The following is a 19,173-nucleotide window of genomic DNA, read 5'->3' on the forward strand; positions in this document are numbered from 1 at the left end:
ATATAGATATTAATTATAATTATTTTGCAGTAACTTCGGTTTTAAACAAAAAATATTCGTAACAGGGGGGAGGGTGTGGACTACTATTTCGAGTAATCAATATTAACGTTGTCATCTTTAAACAGATCTTGTTGACTTGTAAAATGAAGGAATAGAATGTTCATAAGCAACAAATTGTATATATTATGTAGTAACTTCATTCAAAACCTATCAATCAAATTTTGTACATCAATTTTAACAATTTGTAAATAATCCTTCAAATACAATATAACAAAGATGTGATATGATTGCACATGAGACTCTACACAAAAGGCCAAATGAAACAGAAGTCAGTATTAATAAGTCACTGTTACAGTACGGCCTTCACCAATGAGCAAAGCTCATACCACATAGTCAGCTATAAAAGGCCATAAAAATGACAAATGTAAAATAATTCAAACGAGAAAACTGGTATCCTTATTTATTTACAAAACTATAAAAACAAAAAACACGCATGTCCTTGGAATAAAATACTATTTTAAAATTGTCGCACTTTTCAATACAACTATAGAATAACCGTTAATGTAGCTCAATTTTCCATGATCTACATTACATTCAAGCAGATATGCAGGCGATATATTATTTGAGACATTTTACTCAGTGTCTTATGAGTTGACCCGATCAAGATAAATTATTTTTGCTAAGTTTATATTCTACATAAATTAATGCCTGTATCAAGTAAGGAATATGACAGTTGTTATCCATTCGTTTGATGTGTTTGGGCTTTTGATTTTGACGTTTGTTCGAGGTATTATTTTGGGGTATTTTTCTTGGAGTTCATTACTTTGGGGGTTTTACTCGTCATTATTTAGATTCAGAAACCATTTAAAGTATTTATTCATCATCCTTGTATCATGAAACAAGTAAACTATACATCTAAACTGAGTGATTTTGTTTTTACAAAAAAAAGCATCATAGTCAGTTTAAATTATTAAAAGCGTATATCATGATATATTTTTTTACATCTTAAATCTATTGTGCATTTATTAGATATTGGAGAGATTTTATGTAATTAACTTTGAATTTACCTGAATTATTAAAGTGTACTTTTTAAAACTTTTATTGACTATCAATATTTTCAAACTGAATTTTGTTTTAAAACATCAAATTACCTGTAACATCTGGGATTGTATTTTTTAATGTTCATTCATTAATGGTATATAATTACATCGTCAATGTAATATTCATGCAGTTATAGAATGTGATTCAGTTAATACAGTATTCGGGTTGTAGCTGTTTCAGCCTGAAGGACAACACATTTTGAAGTCACATAAATATTGAATTATTGATTGGTCGTAAAAATTTATCGTCCTTTATCCAGGTGAAGTGAATTTACAGGTTTTATTTTTATATCATCGTATTTTTTGTGTGTTCTTCTCATGTACTGATATAGAATTAACTTTCTAAGCAGGGCAGTCGGCTTTTCGTATATTCTTTGAGACCTGCATTTACTGAACTGTCCATATGAACTTCATGCATTGCTTGGAAGTTGATGATTATTATGTCCGTTCATTTTCCAACATCATTGCATTCTAAGTAATTTTATTGGTGTCGAAACCAAAGAAGTATGGACGATAATACTGTTCAGATTCATCAACATTTACGTGGTCATTTCTTACACAAATATTCTTGAACAGTCAACCACATGAATATAGTTTATACAACAATTTATGTCATGGATGTCTTCATTTCATTCCCAAAAAATGCGAGCATGTCTTCTGCATCTATCGTAACCTCATATTTATATTGTTTTCAACAGATAAAAATTGATTTTGCAGTAACTAACATTTATTTTTAAAAGAGACTTAAAAACATTAAATGACAACAAAATAAAAGAAACCAAAAGATTATTCATCGAATGCATTACTTAGTTTTTGCAGTTAAGTCGTATCAATTAAAAGATAGTTCTATTTCAACAATCATAGGATAATTATCTCCCAAACCGATCAATACTATGTCTATTTATTCTAGTGTGAAAACCATGCACTAGTGAGCACATGGTGTTTCAACAAAAAGATGATGTGTTATTGATTATCAAATCAACCTGTTAATTACTAATTAAAATTTGTACTAGATATGATACTGTAACATGGTATGGTAAATGACATAATTGTAAGACAAATTTGTAACCTTTATAAATGTAGCTGGGACTAAAGCTGAAATCAGTACTTAAAACTTGGCTAACGTAGTTTACTTTAAAAAGTTCACTTAGTGTAGTCAAATATCTTGAAAACGGAATGGTACCAGATATTAAACTCCAATGATTTTTTAATGAACACCATTGGTACTCTCAAAGACTCGGATCATGAAATTGGGTTTTTTTCAGTAATACATGTACATTGGATGGATATTTCTATTTGTTAGTTTTGAGTCCTATATCAGTAAACCAACATCAGATATAGCGAGTAAAGAGGAGCTGATCAAATACATCCGTTCACGTGTACTCACTGTTATGTGACTGAGTGAGAAAGACATAACTGTATGTCAAAACAAGTAGAGTTTAGACTAACCAACATATCCGTAGTTTTCTGTCATACAGATATATGCCATATGAAATCTTAATAAGAAAGTTATTGGGTATCCTAGTACATTATGAAAGATATTCATACACATACTCCAAATAAACAGATTATGCATTACTATTATGACAAAATTTCATCTCTTCTGGCAAAAAAAAATATGTTTTATTCATCATTGCAAAGTCAAATATATGTTGAGCAATACAAAAAAGAAATTTTCTCTAATAAAAGCAATTTTATAAAAATGTTCGCAAGTGCGGTTGAGATGAGAATGAGGGGAAGAAGAGTATCTCCCACACTCGAGGCTAAAAATGGGGAACGAAAGGTACCAGAGGGAGAGTCAAACTCGTAGATAGAAAATAAACTGACAACAGCATGGATAAAAATAAAAAGACAAACACACCAATAATAGTATAGAAGATCCAAAATATAAAACTAAAGACTAAGCAACACAAACCCCACCAAAACCTGGGGTGTTCCGGAAAGGTAAGCAGATCCTGCTCCACATGTGGCTAACATTCCACCAAGAGACCAGCAAGGCCATTCAAGTATGCATCCTACCATGTGGGTTGAATATTTTCTTTAAAAACAATCGAACAGTTATCGCAGAATTGAGAATATACAAAACTGTTGCTTGCATGGAAATAAGAATTATCACTAAATATCGTTTTTATTACAAACGTAGTATTTCTGTACGTGACACTATAACAAAGCTTTTCTTAGTTACATTTTTGTATATTAGCATTTAAATTAAACTGAAATGATATTTTAGTCACCAAGAATTTGATATCTAATTATTGAAATAGAACATCGATCTATGAATAATGCATATTAAATCCATTATTCTAATACACAGACTGCCACAGAGCATGCATATTTTATGTCTTTCAAGCTAAAACAAATATAATACACGGAAATCTGTAAACAATCGTCCAAATACAAGCATGATCTTGGGATGAAATATTAATTAAAGTTTGAAATACTAACACTGTTTCAGAGAGCAATTAAGATAACTTAACAAATCGAACCATTTAAATGATAATAAAAATATCGGTTCTGACTCAGACCAATTAGCATGACTACAGGTAGTTTGACGCTCTACTTGTGTTTACCATTTAGCATTGGTTTTTATTTTTAAAAATAGCACTTATAATATCATGTTTACGTTTAAAAAAAAAAAAAAAAAATTATAAATGCACGGATTTAATTAACCATCTTTGAAAGAAGAATATCAATACATGTCGTGTTTTATGTTTATTTATGAACAGTAAGACATATCAATTTTGTTCCACCACCGTTGATGCGAACATTTTTCTATTTCTTTTACATTATTTGATACAATTGTGATAAGTGTTAATAATTAACTGATTAAAAGTGTATGTTACATAAAACTAAATTATCTTCGCACTACATTTCACATTTTCCATCGAAAAAAGTAGAATTGGTGTTTTCTTTTTTTCTTTTAAATTTATTTCTCAGTAATTTTTACCCAGGCATTCGTTAAATCTACATATTTAACGCTTAGAATTTGAGTCCGAACGCGATGCTCACAAAAGTGCATTTCCCTTTTCTCTATTAGATATCCGCTTGGCCGTATGTTCTAACAATAGTTTTAGTTTGCATTTACATCATATTTTTTTGCATCAACTTGTACGGTATTTTTTATGATAAAAAAAAACAATTACAGAAAATTTAGAATTAAGATTTTTGATAGAACATTCAAAGTTTTGATTTGTTCTTCAATCGTTACTTGGAATAAAAACAATATATATACTGATACAGACATGAAACAGACAAAATTATTGATCAAAATGATTTTCGTCTGAAAAATGTGAACTGTACAGTGAATTATGATTATTGGTGTGTGCTGATTATTGTGTGTGTGAGTTTCCCCTGATTTTATATATAGTTGATAAATAATATTAAAACAAAACAAGTTAACACAAAACAATTCGTAAAACAGACGATGTCAAATTAAGTCACATTTCATTGGCTGAAAAAATGATAAAGTAAGAATCAGCATTGGATTTTCAGTAAGGGTTAACATCACTATTCAGCTTCTGTTAATATATGCCTGAAGGTATGAGTGACTGAAACAAAGCGGCTCTTTGATTATGTCTGTTTATGTTTGGTGATATTTGAACACGTGACCTAGGTTATATTTTCAAACAAATTATTGACGTATGTCATCATGAATTTTCGCTTCAGAAAAAAATAGTTTTTTTAATTTTAAAATTGTTGGATTATTTAACACATTTTATGTCAAATTAAAGCACAAAACAATACTACTTATCATATTGCGATGATACAGCGCCGGAAACTAAAAGGCATCAATTTTATCTATTTCCGAAACAGTATCTGTGTCAAGTAGAACGGTCTCCGATGAAAGATACGAATGTCTGCCAAACTGAATCAACGCCACTGTTCAACAACAGTTAATTGATCGCTGCTTCATAATTGTCATAACTTAATATCACAAAATCCCATAATAAATCTCTGAAATTTAAGACCTGTTTTCCTATTTCTAAAAGGTAGTGTAATTCATCATTTTCGAATAAAAACATTAGTAGCCTTTTTATTTACATTCATACGTGATGAGTTGTGGACAAAATTGAAGCTATATGCTCTGTCATCACGCGATGGGAATATTATTTTCAGCATATTTTTAAAAATGGTTGACAAAATCCATATTAATTGACATTCGCTGTTTTATTATCGGTTGTTTCGTACTACATTAATGGCGCTTTTATAATCAATGGTGTGCATCCGGAATAGAAATCTATTTTTCTATTCAAAGCTTAGGGGAAGCAAAGTTGGTGTCGGTATATAAACATAAAAATGTAAGACTTTTCATGGACGGATATGGTCTGTGTTTAAATTTGTGTTAAGTGTTTTCTTAACGGGTTTAAGTGTCAAATTGAGTGATCGTCTACGTCACTGTCCGATAAGGCACGTGCCGTTATCATAAGATAAAATTTGTTTTTTCCGTATTTTAATAAAATCCGTTTTGATATAATTTTTTATGACCTAGTACTTGACACGTGTCTTATCAAACCAGTGTATGGTCGCAGTCATAGCAAGGAACCTCGTCTAATGAGGACCAACACAAAAAACCTCAAAATAAACCAGTTGGTATATATATTTTGTCTATGAAGTCGGGATAGAAATCTTTTTTTATTTTATATCTAGAGTATGTCATGTGTGTGGATTGTTGTCTTTTGCGAATTGATTAAAAGTTCTATGTTATATACAGTATATTTACAGCTGCTTCATTCAAGTAAAGTTTCATTAAAATCATTTTCTCATAGATGTCAACCTAAAAAAATACATTGTAATGCAGCATGGTTATAGGTAATGTTTATGAGTCACAATACAGAAGTGTTCATGATTAGCATATATGATCTTATGTGTGTGGTTCGAATTCATATTTCATATTTTGATAACTCAAATTTAATATGAAAAATATGAATAATGTAAACAGTCCTACAGCAAATTCGGAAATTATAAAAAGTGCATTATTTGTTAAACTCTCATTAAACATGGCGTCAAATCGACGGCAGACCTGAAATCTATATTCCCGTTGCCTTGCTTTTGACATTATGTAATTGACTTAATGGGCTCGGGAAATCATTTAGTATTTTATATTCAATCCAAACAAATGACAAAAACCTTTATATTCTCTGTTTAAGTCAATATTTCAATTTAGTTTGACATTCAACAATTATTTTGTGTTTTGCATACGAGACTGTTTACCAAAATCAATTGGTCTTCCTGAATAATTATTTCTAAAGCGTCCAAATGGAATAGCAAACATCACTTCTGAAATTCTATATCTTTATGATTGATATACAAATTCTAAACTACATTTTCTTCATTTCCTCTTTTGATATCTAAAATGACGGCTACAAAGAATGGTGGTTTTTTTTCTGATTTGGAAAAAAATGTAACATTATGAGTTTTCCTTTTTTTTCACGATGACGTGTATTCACAAACACAACAAAATTGGTGCATTGTTTCCTTAATTTAGAATAACTTTAACCTTTTGTTTGCTGTGTAAACTATTTCATAAATATAAAATTAAAGGGTTGGTGTTTTCTTTTTAAAGAAACCTAAACTCCAAACAGCCTCCAAAGTTTATACAATAGTAGGAAATTCAATGCAGATTTACACCATAAATGACAAAATTGTAACACTTTATCGCAATGTTAGCATGTCTTTCCTGCACTTAATGATAGAAAAAAGCAAATGTTATTGAATTTAACTGATTTATTAGTCTATACTGAAAATTACACAATACTTTGAGGAATAACGTGTGAAAAATGTTGAATTATTCCTTAAACTAATATAGGCAAATCAGGCACATTTAAATTAATCAAACTGATTCATTTGACTTAAATACTTGAAAATATTCTACATTCATTTTGAATGGAATTCATCTAGAGTTATTATGAATCTTTTGCTAAATATAAGTTGTATATATATGTGTGTCGGATTATAAAGGCAACAGTAGTATGGCGCTGTTCGTAAGTCATAAATCGATTGAGAAAAAACAATTCCGGGTTACAAACTAAAACCGAGGGAAACACATCAACTAGAAGAGCAAAACAACGAAACAACAGAAACACTAAAGTAAAAAAAAACAACAATGCTACACACACAAAAGCCAACTGTAAGATAACAACTGTCATTGATGCATGTATTGATATTCATCCTTTTCAGTCGCATACCAACGTCTGTTCTCTGTATCAGGACCGACTGTAATATTTTTTTAAACTGAAAATATGAGAATTTAACTCTATATTAAACAAATTCTAAATTGGTATTATATTTGCTAACTGAAGTCTTAATATCAAACTGAAGACAAATAGAAAGAATGCTGTTTTCTATTTTTCATAGGGATTTTACCAAAATCTGTTACACTGCAGTTAGACATGCACTTGTTGCAGGTACGCAGAAGATTTTTATGAAAACTTGATGCAGGCATTTTCTTTTCCAAACCAAAGTGGACGAGATTATCCAGCTTCAATGAAGCCACCCGCAGCTTGATATCAGACATAATCAGTTCTAAGATTAGCTGTACCATCAAATTAACAAGGGACTGTCGACAACAGCTTGTAAGAGATATTCCTATTGGGTTCGTTGGTATTTCTGGTTTGTCTCAGTTAAGAGTTATCCTTTATAATCATAAGAAGCGCCTTCAATACTTTTTTACTTTCTGATTAATCGTCTCCTTTTATTCATTCGAAATATGAAAAAAAGTAATTTTCAAATTATTCGAAGGTTAGAATGATTTGTTCTGGTTGTGATGCTTCGAATTTGTCAGATACATACTCTTGTGTATAGTTTTCTATGCCGTGTTTTTTTAAAAGCCAACATGTAAACGTTTCGAAATTAAAACTCTTTAAATGACTGTCAACGGATAAGATGTTTTGTCTTTTTTGTAAAACGTCCGTTAATTTACTGTAATAAAAAAACTAAAAACGCAATGTGAGCATCCCATATCTGTTTTAAAAGATGTATAAAAACAATGTTTAGTAGTTGTTTATACTGATTTGTTGGTCTATTCTGAGAATGACACGAGGAATAACGTGCAAAATATAATAAGGAATGACTGTAATACTTTTTCTGTCTATGAAGAAATAACATAAAAAATTTGGTGCACACTGAATAACGCGCGTAGCGGGTTGTTTAACAGTGTGCACCACAATTTTTATGTTATTTCGAATAGACAGAAAAAATATTAGTCATTTCTTATAATCTAATTCTAAATTCCATTATAAACAGTAGAAAACCATGAAAAAACGTTGATGACGTTACGGTCACATGACTAAATTATGTCTATGGGCTCATTACAAAATAACTTCAGCCAATCAGAAGACGCGTTACATCCAAAATTAAATTATTACAACATATAAAGCAAAACATATAAAACTTATAAATGACAAGACTTCAATCCTAGAAAATATTTTACTTTCTACTCTACGAGTTTTCCCTTTCAGGTAATAACAAAATAGAAAACAAAGGGTAGAGGTTATCCATCCATGACATAAAACCAGTAGAGACACTGAAAAAACACACATACAAAAGCAAAGGAACAGTCCGTGCTGTTCGTAGTCTACATTGAATGCAAGTTTGAAATGGTGGAATTCTTTGCTAAAATAATTTTGATATATTGTATAAGATAATGCAACACCCAATCGTTTCCGGTCTACAAATAACATACGAGAAGAAGTACAGATTTAAAACAAAATAGTTCCTACGCATAGATGTAAGTATTAAACATATACTTTAGTAATTAGGTTATCAAATGAACGATGAAGGACTGGTGATTCTTAAAGAACACATGTTGACTGGTATCTTTCAATACAACAAAAATATTTGAATGAATTTTAAAATTCTAGTTTTTATTGTATTTTCCCCTAAATACTAGTTTGTTTGTTAGACATACACTTGTTGCAGTGACGCCAAATATGTTAATGAAGCTTCTGTTTAATATCTTAAAGATTTTTTAGAACAAGGGCATTAGTATAATCATTTTTTCAAATATTTGAATATGTACTAAATCACAAATATATAGAGAGTTTCCTTGCAAAACGTAAAAAAATAAATATATTTCAAAATAAACCTTTTGACGAATGCGCTACAACCTGTCGAAAATTATATACTCCAGGACCGAATCAATATCCAATAATATGAAAACAGTAGATACAATTCTTGATAGACTGCCATACCGTACCTTTGTAAAGGCCTTTTTGCTTATGACAGTGAACGTGTTTTTCAGGGTCAAATTAACTAGGTACTTTTCAAATAAATATATGAATAATAAGAAACATTGATTCACGGTTTGGATGCTAGCAACTGCTTAATATAGTGCAAGAACGACATCAACTGATGAATTTATATCGTTTGTCTATGTTAGTTGAACTTCGTATTTCTGGTGTGTTCCAGTCCTCTTTATGAAAGCGCCTTACATACTTTTATAGCTGGGAAAAAATCGTCTCCTTTATTTAATTCATTTGAGACAAAACAAATAAATATTCAACTAATTTAAAAGTAAGGATTATATATTTGTTCAGGTTGTCTGTTGTCACTGCGTCTGTTTAGATAAGAATCCTCCGGTGCACTTTATTCTACAGTATGTTAAAAGCAAACTTGTTTATAAATGTTTTGAAATTAGAAACTCTTTAACCAACTGCCAAGGGACAAGAACCTAGTTTATTTTTCACTAGTACGCAATGTTGTCACAGTTAACCTTTTATTATCAAAATGATTTAAATCATAAAAAATATACATGATTACATTAAACTCAATCTTCAAAGGGAGCAATGATTTTATGGTTATTATGAGAATCAAAACAAAATTCAGTTATTATACAAATGATGGCTCCCTTGGGCATATTTCTGTATAAGAATGTACTTCAATCGAATATTGAATTCACTACATAAATATACAAATTCGTATACATTACCATTCGCTTAATTGCACGGTTTTGCAATTAATAACTGGATTACTTTGAGGACGACACTCTGGGAATGGGGCTCAACATGGGTTTCGTGTTTTTGTAAAATTCTACTAATTTAAAGAGCACATGCACAAATCAACCCTGTTTTCTCATTTTTGGAGGCCATGTATACGTTGGTCTATAATTGCTTACTACAACTACATTTTAATTATGGTGTTAGAAGTCTTTACCTAAAATAAATAACAACTGCAAATGATAGTAAGAAAAAAGAGGGATTGACAATGTGACGCTGTTTTAAATTACAATCTGTGTTTTCCGATATTTCCCTATTACTGCTATAAAACAGAAGCTCTACCATGAACCAGCTTAGATAAAACTATGTCTATTACATGCAAATCAGTTGTAAACAAGGACTGTTGTTGTTGTATAAACTTGATAAACTCTGTAGGAAAATTTTGTGGTTAAAAAATTAGAATGAACCGATTTAGGAATGGATTTTCTCATAAAAAAATATCATACTCTAGGGCGGATTTAGGAGGGACAGTGATCTAGACCCACCGTATAGAACTAATACATTAACATGTTCCACTCCTAACAGTGCCTAATTTTTTCAAAATTTTTATTCGCATCTGATACTTACAAACACAAATTGTTCCTTTCATAACCTTTAAAACATCATACAGGAACAAGGTCATAAAAAATATTTATAGAATCGTATACGGTTTATGAAAAATATCTATCTTATACTACATAGCTAAAACAAATACTTCAAATAAAACCTTTGAGGACCTCGCATTTGATTGTGGTGAATTCAGTACCACAGAACTAAAGTCGTAAATAATATTTTGTTCCGATCGGAGGATTTTATCTCTTAGATCCAAGAAGATATTGTTATTACTAAAATAACCAGCGGAATTAAATTTAATGGGATGGGATTTTGAGTGATATTATTTCCCCAGAGTGAATATGATAAGAGATGAATGATAACCCTGAATACGTTAACACTATTGTTCATAATACCGAGATTGAACATCCCTAAAATGACAAGACACTCATGATAATTATAATTATGTATATTTACTCAATAAATAGAAGTTTAGAAATTTAAACGAGTATTACTATGTCTGTCGCTAGTGGATCAGAACTGGTGATTTCCCCTTTCGAAGCATATTGTTTCACCCCATGTGCATATGTCTGTCGCTAGTGGTTCAGAACTGTTTTTTTCCCCTTCCGAAGCATTTTGTATCACCCCATGTGCATATTGATATGGGGTTCTTGTTGTTCAAAGTTGATTTTTTTAAGTATTTACTTTAGAATCAGTGGGTGTCTTCTTCGTTTGATTATGTTGTTGTCTGTCCTTCTGATTACAAATATCGGTAGCTCTTTAGTACTGCCGTTCATGTATAGCGTTTCATTTTTGAGTGTATGCCTATTTTTTCACAGGATTTAAAACGAAGTCCATACTGACAGCAATAGATGTTATAGCTACACGCCTAAAATGTAGAATAACAAAAATACCGAACTGAAAAGAAACTTAAAATGCGGGAAAATATCACACGACAAAATTTAAAGCCGAAACACATCATCAATTGTCAAAACAACAATCATATTCTTGGCATGGTACAGGCATGTCCTTGTGTAGAAATGGAGTTCAAACAGTCTCACCTGGGTCATTTTCTGGTCTTTAACTGACCGATATTAACGCTCTCGCTAAAGTCTCGTTTGACTGTAAAAGATGTATAAATTCGCAACAACGTTCGGTCAAAATTACGACGTTAAATCCAATGCTTCATGAAAGAGAGTACCTTGCTTTTTGGATTCAAAAAAAAATGCAGCAATTCTTTTATTCGTCTTCTGACAGGTTAACTTTCTCTATCTATCTTATATACCCTCTTTACAAGTGGCATTCCAAAGTTCCTGCTAATATTCGCCACTTGACGTATATCAAATTGGTACTTAGATTATGCAATGTCAGTTTCGTCCAGGAGAATTAAGTACAACAGCACTTCCTAAAAAATAAGTCCTTGCGCTGTAAAATGTTAAATTCAGTTCCATGAAATTGTCAAATGAACCTATCAATCGTGTATAATTGGTATTGTTCCACAATTAATTTACAATTTGTTCATCATAAATTTTCGTTAATGTTGTTTTAGAAATTCAAAGGTTATAAAAATGTTAATTTACGATAACAGTGCAATTAAGATTCTGCATTGTTGCAAAATTATTTGATGTTCAAAAGGAAATGTTAATTCAAAATCAATAATCAAAGTCTAGTCCGTTATTGTGAGACATTTTAAAATTAAGTTGTAATGCATATTTTGTTGTTGTTGCTCATTCTATTAATGCCTTTACTCGCCTACAGTGGAGATATTGACATTTACTAATTGACGTCCAATTACCGCATATATCGGTGTTGATATGAATGCAAAGGTATCAGTGTTGTACACGATTGCAACATTCATTGTACAGTAGTGCAATGATAATCAGAACAGCAAAAACAATCTCTCGTATTTTCTCTCTGTTTTTGACCCATTGGTTGCTTTAATCTATCCTATGCTGCTCTTTTGTCGGGATGTTTCCTCTTTGAAACATTCCCTGTTACCATTACGACTATGATAGTGCCAATCAGCAACTGGTCATATTGTTAAATCCCGCCGCATTTTTGCGCCTGTCCCAATTCAGAAACCTCTGGCCCTTGTTAATTAGTCTTGTATTATTTTAACTTTTATTTTCTTGTGTACAATTTGGAGTTTAGTATGGCGTTCATTATCACTAAACTAGTATATATATTTGTTTAGGGGACAGCTGAAGGACGCCTCCGGGTGCGGGAGTTTCTCGCTACATTGAAGAACCATTGGTGACCTTCTGCTGTTGTCTGCTCTATGGTCGGGTTGTTGTCTCTTTGACACATTCCCCATTTCCTTCTCAATTTTATGATCAAATTTTAATCCATTTTTACATAACTTACAGTTTGATTTTATTGTTGTCCTAATACTTGTTATCGATAAAATGATTACTATTGTAAGTTAAGCAAGCAACTATGTGTTGTTTAAGTCTTAATATCCTTAACTTTGACAGATGACTCATCTTCTTATCTAAATATAATGCTTTCGTTAGTCATTCTCAACAGAATTTGAAGAAATGAGGGCAGAATGAAAGACAATTTATACATCTACAAGGAAAATAATCTTTTAAATCTTGCAGTTCAGATTGTAGCTGTAAATATGTATATTTTACGTGAAAAAAAGGAAAAAAGGAAAAAAAAGAAGTAAGCCGAGTTGCTATATTTAGTTGAATTTGTACTAGAAGAAATGTTGTTCTGTTGGGTACAATTTGTGGGTTTTGGTAACAATCTACATATATATGATACTTAAGATTCTTAAGATTTGTGAATGCTGGATATATGGGTATAAAATTTCAAAACATAAAGTATCTGTTATAGATAGCTTTTTACTATCATTGGAAAAGGAGGTCAAAAATTTTGAATTTGTAGACTTTTATAATATTTTTTTCATATATTCACTTTTATATGAAATTAGGCAAATTTTTTACCATTTTAAAATAGTAAATGAGCGATGAATGTTAAACGCCCAGTGAGCAATTTTACACACATATTCAGGACGCATACATGTTGATGATATATGGATTCACCAATCACTGTAACTAAGCAGGTTTATTGAAAAGGAATTTAACGTGATAGCTCATGCAGGAGAGACAAAAACCACTCATACTCACATGTCGAAAACAAACTGAACCAGATGCTCCGCAGGGCGTAGCTTTATACGACCGCAGAGGTTGAACCCTGAACGGTTGGGGCAAGTATGGACATAACATTCAAGCTGGATTCAGCTCTAAATTTGGATTGTGATTAAATAGTTGACACAGCATAGGTTTCTGACACAGAATGAATGTGTTCTAATGAAATAAAAAATTTTGTTTTCTCTTAGAGCAATTCACTATGCTGTTGAATATTATTCCTCTCAAAAAAATGCTTGAAGAAATTTTCTTTTTATTTATGAAATTTCAAATGAGAAAATTGAACCCATTTTTTTTTTAATCACATCCCTCTTTCCCTTATTCCAAAACTAATCTCAATTAAAATTTCTAATGGAGTTTGCAACAATTACTACTCATTTAAATACATCATAAAATATTAAGATGTAAAAAAACTGCTTGTTATCACTGAATGGTAAAGATTATTTTAATTTATCAGTTGGTAGTAAAAAGTGAATATACATTGTATATTGTATATATAACAAAGATTTAAGTTGATTCTGGACAAAGAAAGATAACTCCAAATAAAAAAAATTCTTACAATTAGATATTTCTTGCTTACTATTCTGGACAAAGAAAGATAACTCTAATTAAAAACAAAATTGCTATTTCACAATATTTTGCAATAAAATATTTCTTGCCATTGCGCAATACTGTGCAATTGAAAAGACTTGCTATTGCACAAAACTTAATATAATAATTTAAGATCCTGATTTGGACCAACTTGAAAACTGGGCCCATAATCAAAAATCTAAGTACATGTTTGGATTCAGCATATCAAAGAACCCCAAGATTTCAATTTTTGTAAAAAATCAAACCAAGTTTAATTTTGGACCCTTTGGACTTTAATGTAGACCAATTTGAAAACAGGACCAAAAATGAAGAATCTACATACACAGTTAAATTTGGCATATCAAAGAACCCCATTTATTCCATTTTTAATGAAATCAAAACAATGTTTAATTTTGGACCCAGATTTGGACCAACTTGAAAACTGGGCCGATAATCAAGAATCTAAGTACATTTTTAGATTCAGCATATCAAAGAACCCAACCGATTAATTTTTTGTCAAAATCAAACGAAGTTTAATTTTCGACCCTTTGGACCATAATGTAGACCAATTTGAAAACGGGACCAAAAGTTAAAAATCTACATACACAGTTAGATTCGGAATATCAAAGAACCCCAATTATTCAATTTTGATGAAATCAAACAAAGTTTAATTTTGGACCTTTTGGGCCCCTTATTCCTAAACTGTTGGGACCAAAACTCCCAAAATCATTACCAACCTTCCTTTTATGGTCATAAACCTTGTGTTTAAATTTCATAGGTTTCTATTTACTTATACTAAAGTTATGGTGCGAAAACCAAGAAAATGTTTATTTGGGTCCCTTTTTGGCCCCTAATTCCTAAACTGTTGGGACCTAAACTCCCAAAATCAATACCAACCTTCCTTTTGTGGTCATAAACATTGTGTTTAAATTCCATTATTTTCTATTTACTTAAACTAAAGTTATTGTGCGAAAACCAAGAATAATGCTTATTTGGGCCCTTTTTTGGCCCCTTATTCCTACACTGTTGAAACCAAAACTCCCAAAATCAATCCCAACCTTTCTTTTGTGGTCATAAACCTTGTGTCAAAATTTCATAGATTTCTATTAACTTAAACTAAAGTTATAGTGCGAAAACCAAGAAAATGCTTATTTGGGCCCTTTTTGGCCCCTAATTCCTAAAATGTTGGGACCAAAACTCCCAAAATCAATACCAACCTTCCTTTTGTGGTCATAAACCTTGTGATAAAATTTAATAGATTTATATTCACTTTTACTAAAGTTAGTGTGCGAAAACTAAAAGTATTCGGACGACGACGACGACGACGACGACGACGACGACGCCAACGTGATAGCAATATACGACGAAAATGTTTTCAAAATTTGCGGTCGTATAAAAACGTCAAAGCCAAACAAAAAGACCAACAGACAAACAACTCCAAATGTACACAAACACGACATATACAAAACTAAGAAGACTGAGTAATACGAACCCCTCCAAAATCCGAAGGTGATATCAGGTGTTCCGGAATGGTAAGCAGATCCATCTCCGCATATGGTACTCGTTTCTTCTCAGCTGATCAGTCTCTGGTCTTACTCAAAAAATGATATATGCACTTGTTGGTAACAGAGCTAATATAAATTGTACTTGAAGTCTTTTGTTTCAGCTGGCCAGGGATCGAACCCAGGATCTCTTGCACAACATGCTCAAAAATGTTATACAAACTAGTTAAAGACACATGGTCATGTCTGGAAGTCCGAGAAGCGAATTCAAACACAGGAACAGTTCTCCTCATTTGTATTGCAAATACAGTTCAACAAAATGTTTTTCTAGTAGTAGAAAACACCGTGCCCTAATTTACTATAAAGGAAAGATTTTTAATTTTGTTTTACAAACGGAATTAACCAGAATAAACTTGTTTCAGATTGTAAATCTTTAAATCGTTTAAGAAGTTTACTGCAGATATGTTAAGTACAAGCATCTTGAAAAAATCATTTATATCAATTTAGGAATTTAAACTGAAAATCGGAAAACAAATCAAGATGTATATAGATTGCATCATAGTTAATACTATTTATTGTTACAAAATTAAACTAAGATTAGTAAGGTACAGGAGTTAAATATCTTTTATACTTGAGGGTAATTTTAAATAAAAATAAGAAATAATCCATGTATTTAAGTTTGTCTCCCATAAAATAAATGATGTAGGTGTTCTTTCAGCTTTAATCAATATTTTTAAAGATCAGCTACAAAAAAAAAGCGTTTAAAGGTACTTTTAACAAGTTCTATAAAATTGAGAATGGAAATGGGGAATGTTTCAAAGAGACAACAACCTGATCATAGAAAAAACAACAGCAGAAGGTCCCCAACAGGTCTTCAATGTAGCGAGAAATTCCTGCACCCGGAGGCGTCCTTCAGCTGGCCCCTAAACAAATATATACTAGTTCAGTGATAATGAATGCCATACTTATTTCCAAATTGTACACAAGAAACTAAAATTAAAATTATAAAAGACTAATAAAGGCCAGAGGCTCCTGACTTGGGACAGGCGCAAAAATGCGACGGGGTTTAACATGTTTATGAGATCTCAACCCTCCCCCTATACCTCTAGCCAATGTTTGATAAAGGACATATGACGAACTCGTTTATGAGCATAGGGTTTAATCTTATTCATTTTTTTATCAATTTTTAAAAAAAAATGCACACAATTTGAGGACAAAAGGTCGCCGATTTCAAAGTTGATGATTTCCGCTTTTCATTTAAGAATGAAAACACATATATGTATACTCAGCGGCATGGTACTTTATTAAACACTGGACGGGTATTAATGAGATGATCGTAACTGCAATTACGATTATCCCAATATGGCGACGGCAGCTATAGGTAAAATCTGTACAGTCATTTTTCTCAAATGTAGCATGTGTTTGTCAATAGTTACTCAGCTGCAAAGTTTTTCTATACCATTACATCATATTTGAATCGTAAAGGTGCACTGAAATTGTCTAAGCGCTTTGATCATTGCCGTTGAAAAATTTGGTTGCTTATATAGGGAAACACTGAAGCGTAGCCGGAGTGGGGCTCCATCTTAGGCAGTCAGTCGGCCCTGAGTTATGAAAATTTCTGGATTCGCCACCGGATAGTGTGTCAAAAGGTTTCTTAATACGCTTATCGCAATCGAAGTGTAACTTGGACGAATTTGACATATTGTGGATTTTAAATACAAGAAAATAAGGTGGGTTTTGCATGCAAAGCAAGATATTGTTATTGGTCTTCCTTATCAATTAAGTATCCCAAGGGTGACTGAGGAACAAAAAAAAATGTTCACTTGGGAATCTCCCCATGCATGCATCGGCAGTTATACTCTTGCCAGAGCGGGGCTACTGTTTGGATGTACATAATATGTGTAGGTACACAGCCACGTCCGGGCAGAATGGGGAGGGGACACTAAATCTGATGCATTATGTACATAGCAATTGCCATGCTCTCTGCATGTTCCCGTGCACTTTTTTTAGGCTCCCCTTTAATGCAACTCAAAGGTTTTTCCCCCATCAATTGTCCCCCATTTCTAGTGGTTGTCCAAATTTTCGCTGGCCTTCATAGCGGACTGTCGCTCACTATTATAGGATCTATCTATTGTGTTAATTGTTTTAAATTTGTTCTTGTCTTAACATGCATGAAATATCTGCCACTAGACGATAAAGAACCTACAATCAATCAATAAAACCATATCAATCATTTCGTACTTTTTAGGGGCCAGCTAAAGGACACCTACGGGTGCGGGAATTCTCCCTAAATTGAAGACCCATTGGTGGCCTTCGGCTGTTGTGTGCTCTATGGTCGGGTTATTATCGATCGCTTTGACACATTCACCATTTCCTTTCTCAATTTTATTGTATGGAGGCAAGCATAGACATTTCTCTATCTAAATAGTTAGGCCTTTAACTCCAGACTTTTATTGTGAATAAACGGAAGTACCTATTTGAAAGGTCATATACGTTTTAAATTTGAAAAATACATCATGCATGAACCGACATAAACAAAGATAAACACTGTCTGATTATGTTATTTTATTGTACAACTGCATGGTTCATTCTCAATTTCTTTAGATATGTTGTTGTTCATTTTTTTAACGGGTTTTGTTGCTCGATACCACTTTCAACACTCTTATATCTATGTTTCTTTCGCTAGATTCGGTGGCTGGAACTCAGTTTATTATTATATATTTTATTAACGATATGTAGCACATTTCTTCTCTGTTATGGTACCAGTCTTATTTTACAACTTCAGTCTCCGGTGCATGGTAAAACATGGAGAGACAAAATAGTCTATTTTTTCTGAATTTTTTTCTGGACTCAATTTTTTCTGTTTGTTTATAGGTTGAAGCTGAATTGAAACATATATATAGATTTTTTTTTTAAATCTTGCATCTTTTTGGGGGTATCAATCCAGGAAAGTGGAAGGATATCATGTTTACTGGAAGTGGTGCGACCTAGTAAAAATAGTAAGCAGAAAGTAGAAAAAAAATGTTTTTGACTTCAGGGTTACGCAACTTTTTATTCTACTTGGCATGAACCACTTTTTTTCGATTGAATCACAATTTCACATTAGTACATTCATGATATGAACTTGACATTTTTTTTCTATGTAGCATTTTTTATTTTTTTATTTGCAAAGATCAGCTGTTTAGCATGTATAGTGTAATCTTATTGGCTCTTTGAAAGAAAAGAAAAGAGAATATCTCCGCTTTCGTTGAAAGAAAGACAACTCTATCGTCACACTACATAAACTGCTTTGATGAGACTGTTATTAAAGTGAGAGGGTTAGCGC

The sequence above is a fragment of the Mytilus trossulus genome, chromosome 14, assembly GCF_036588685.1.
Source record: "Mytilus trossulus isolate FHL-02 chromosome 14, PNRI_Mtr1.1.1.hap1, whole genome shotgun sequence".
NCBI lineage: Eukaryota > Metazoa > Mollusca > Bivalvia > Mytilida > Mytilidae > Mytilus > Mytilus trossulus.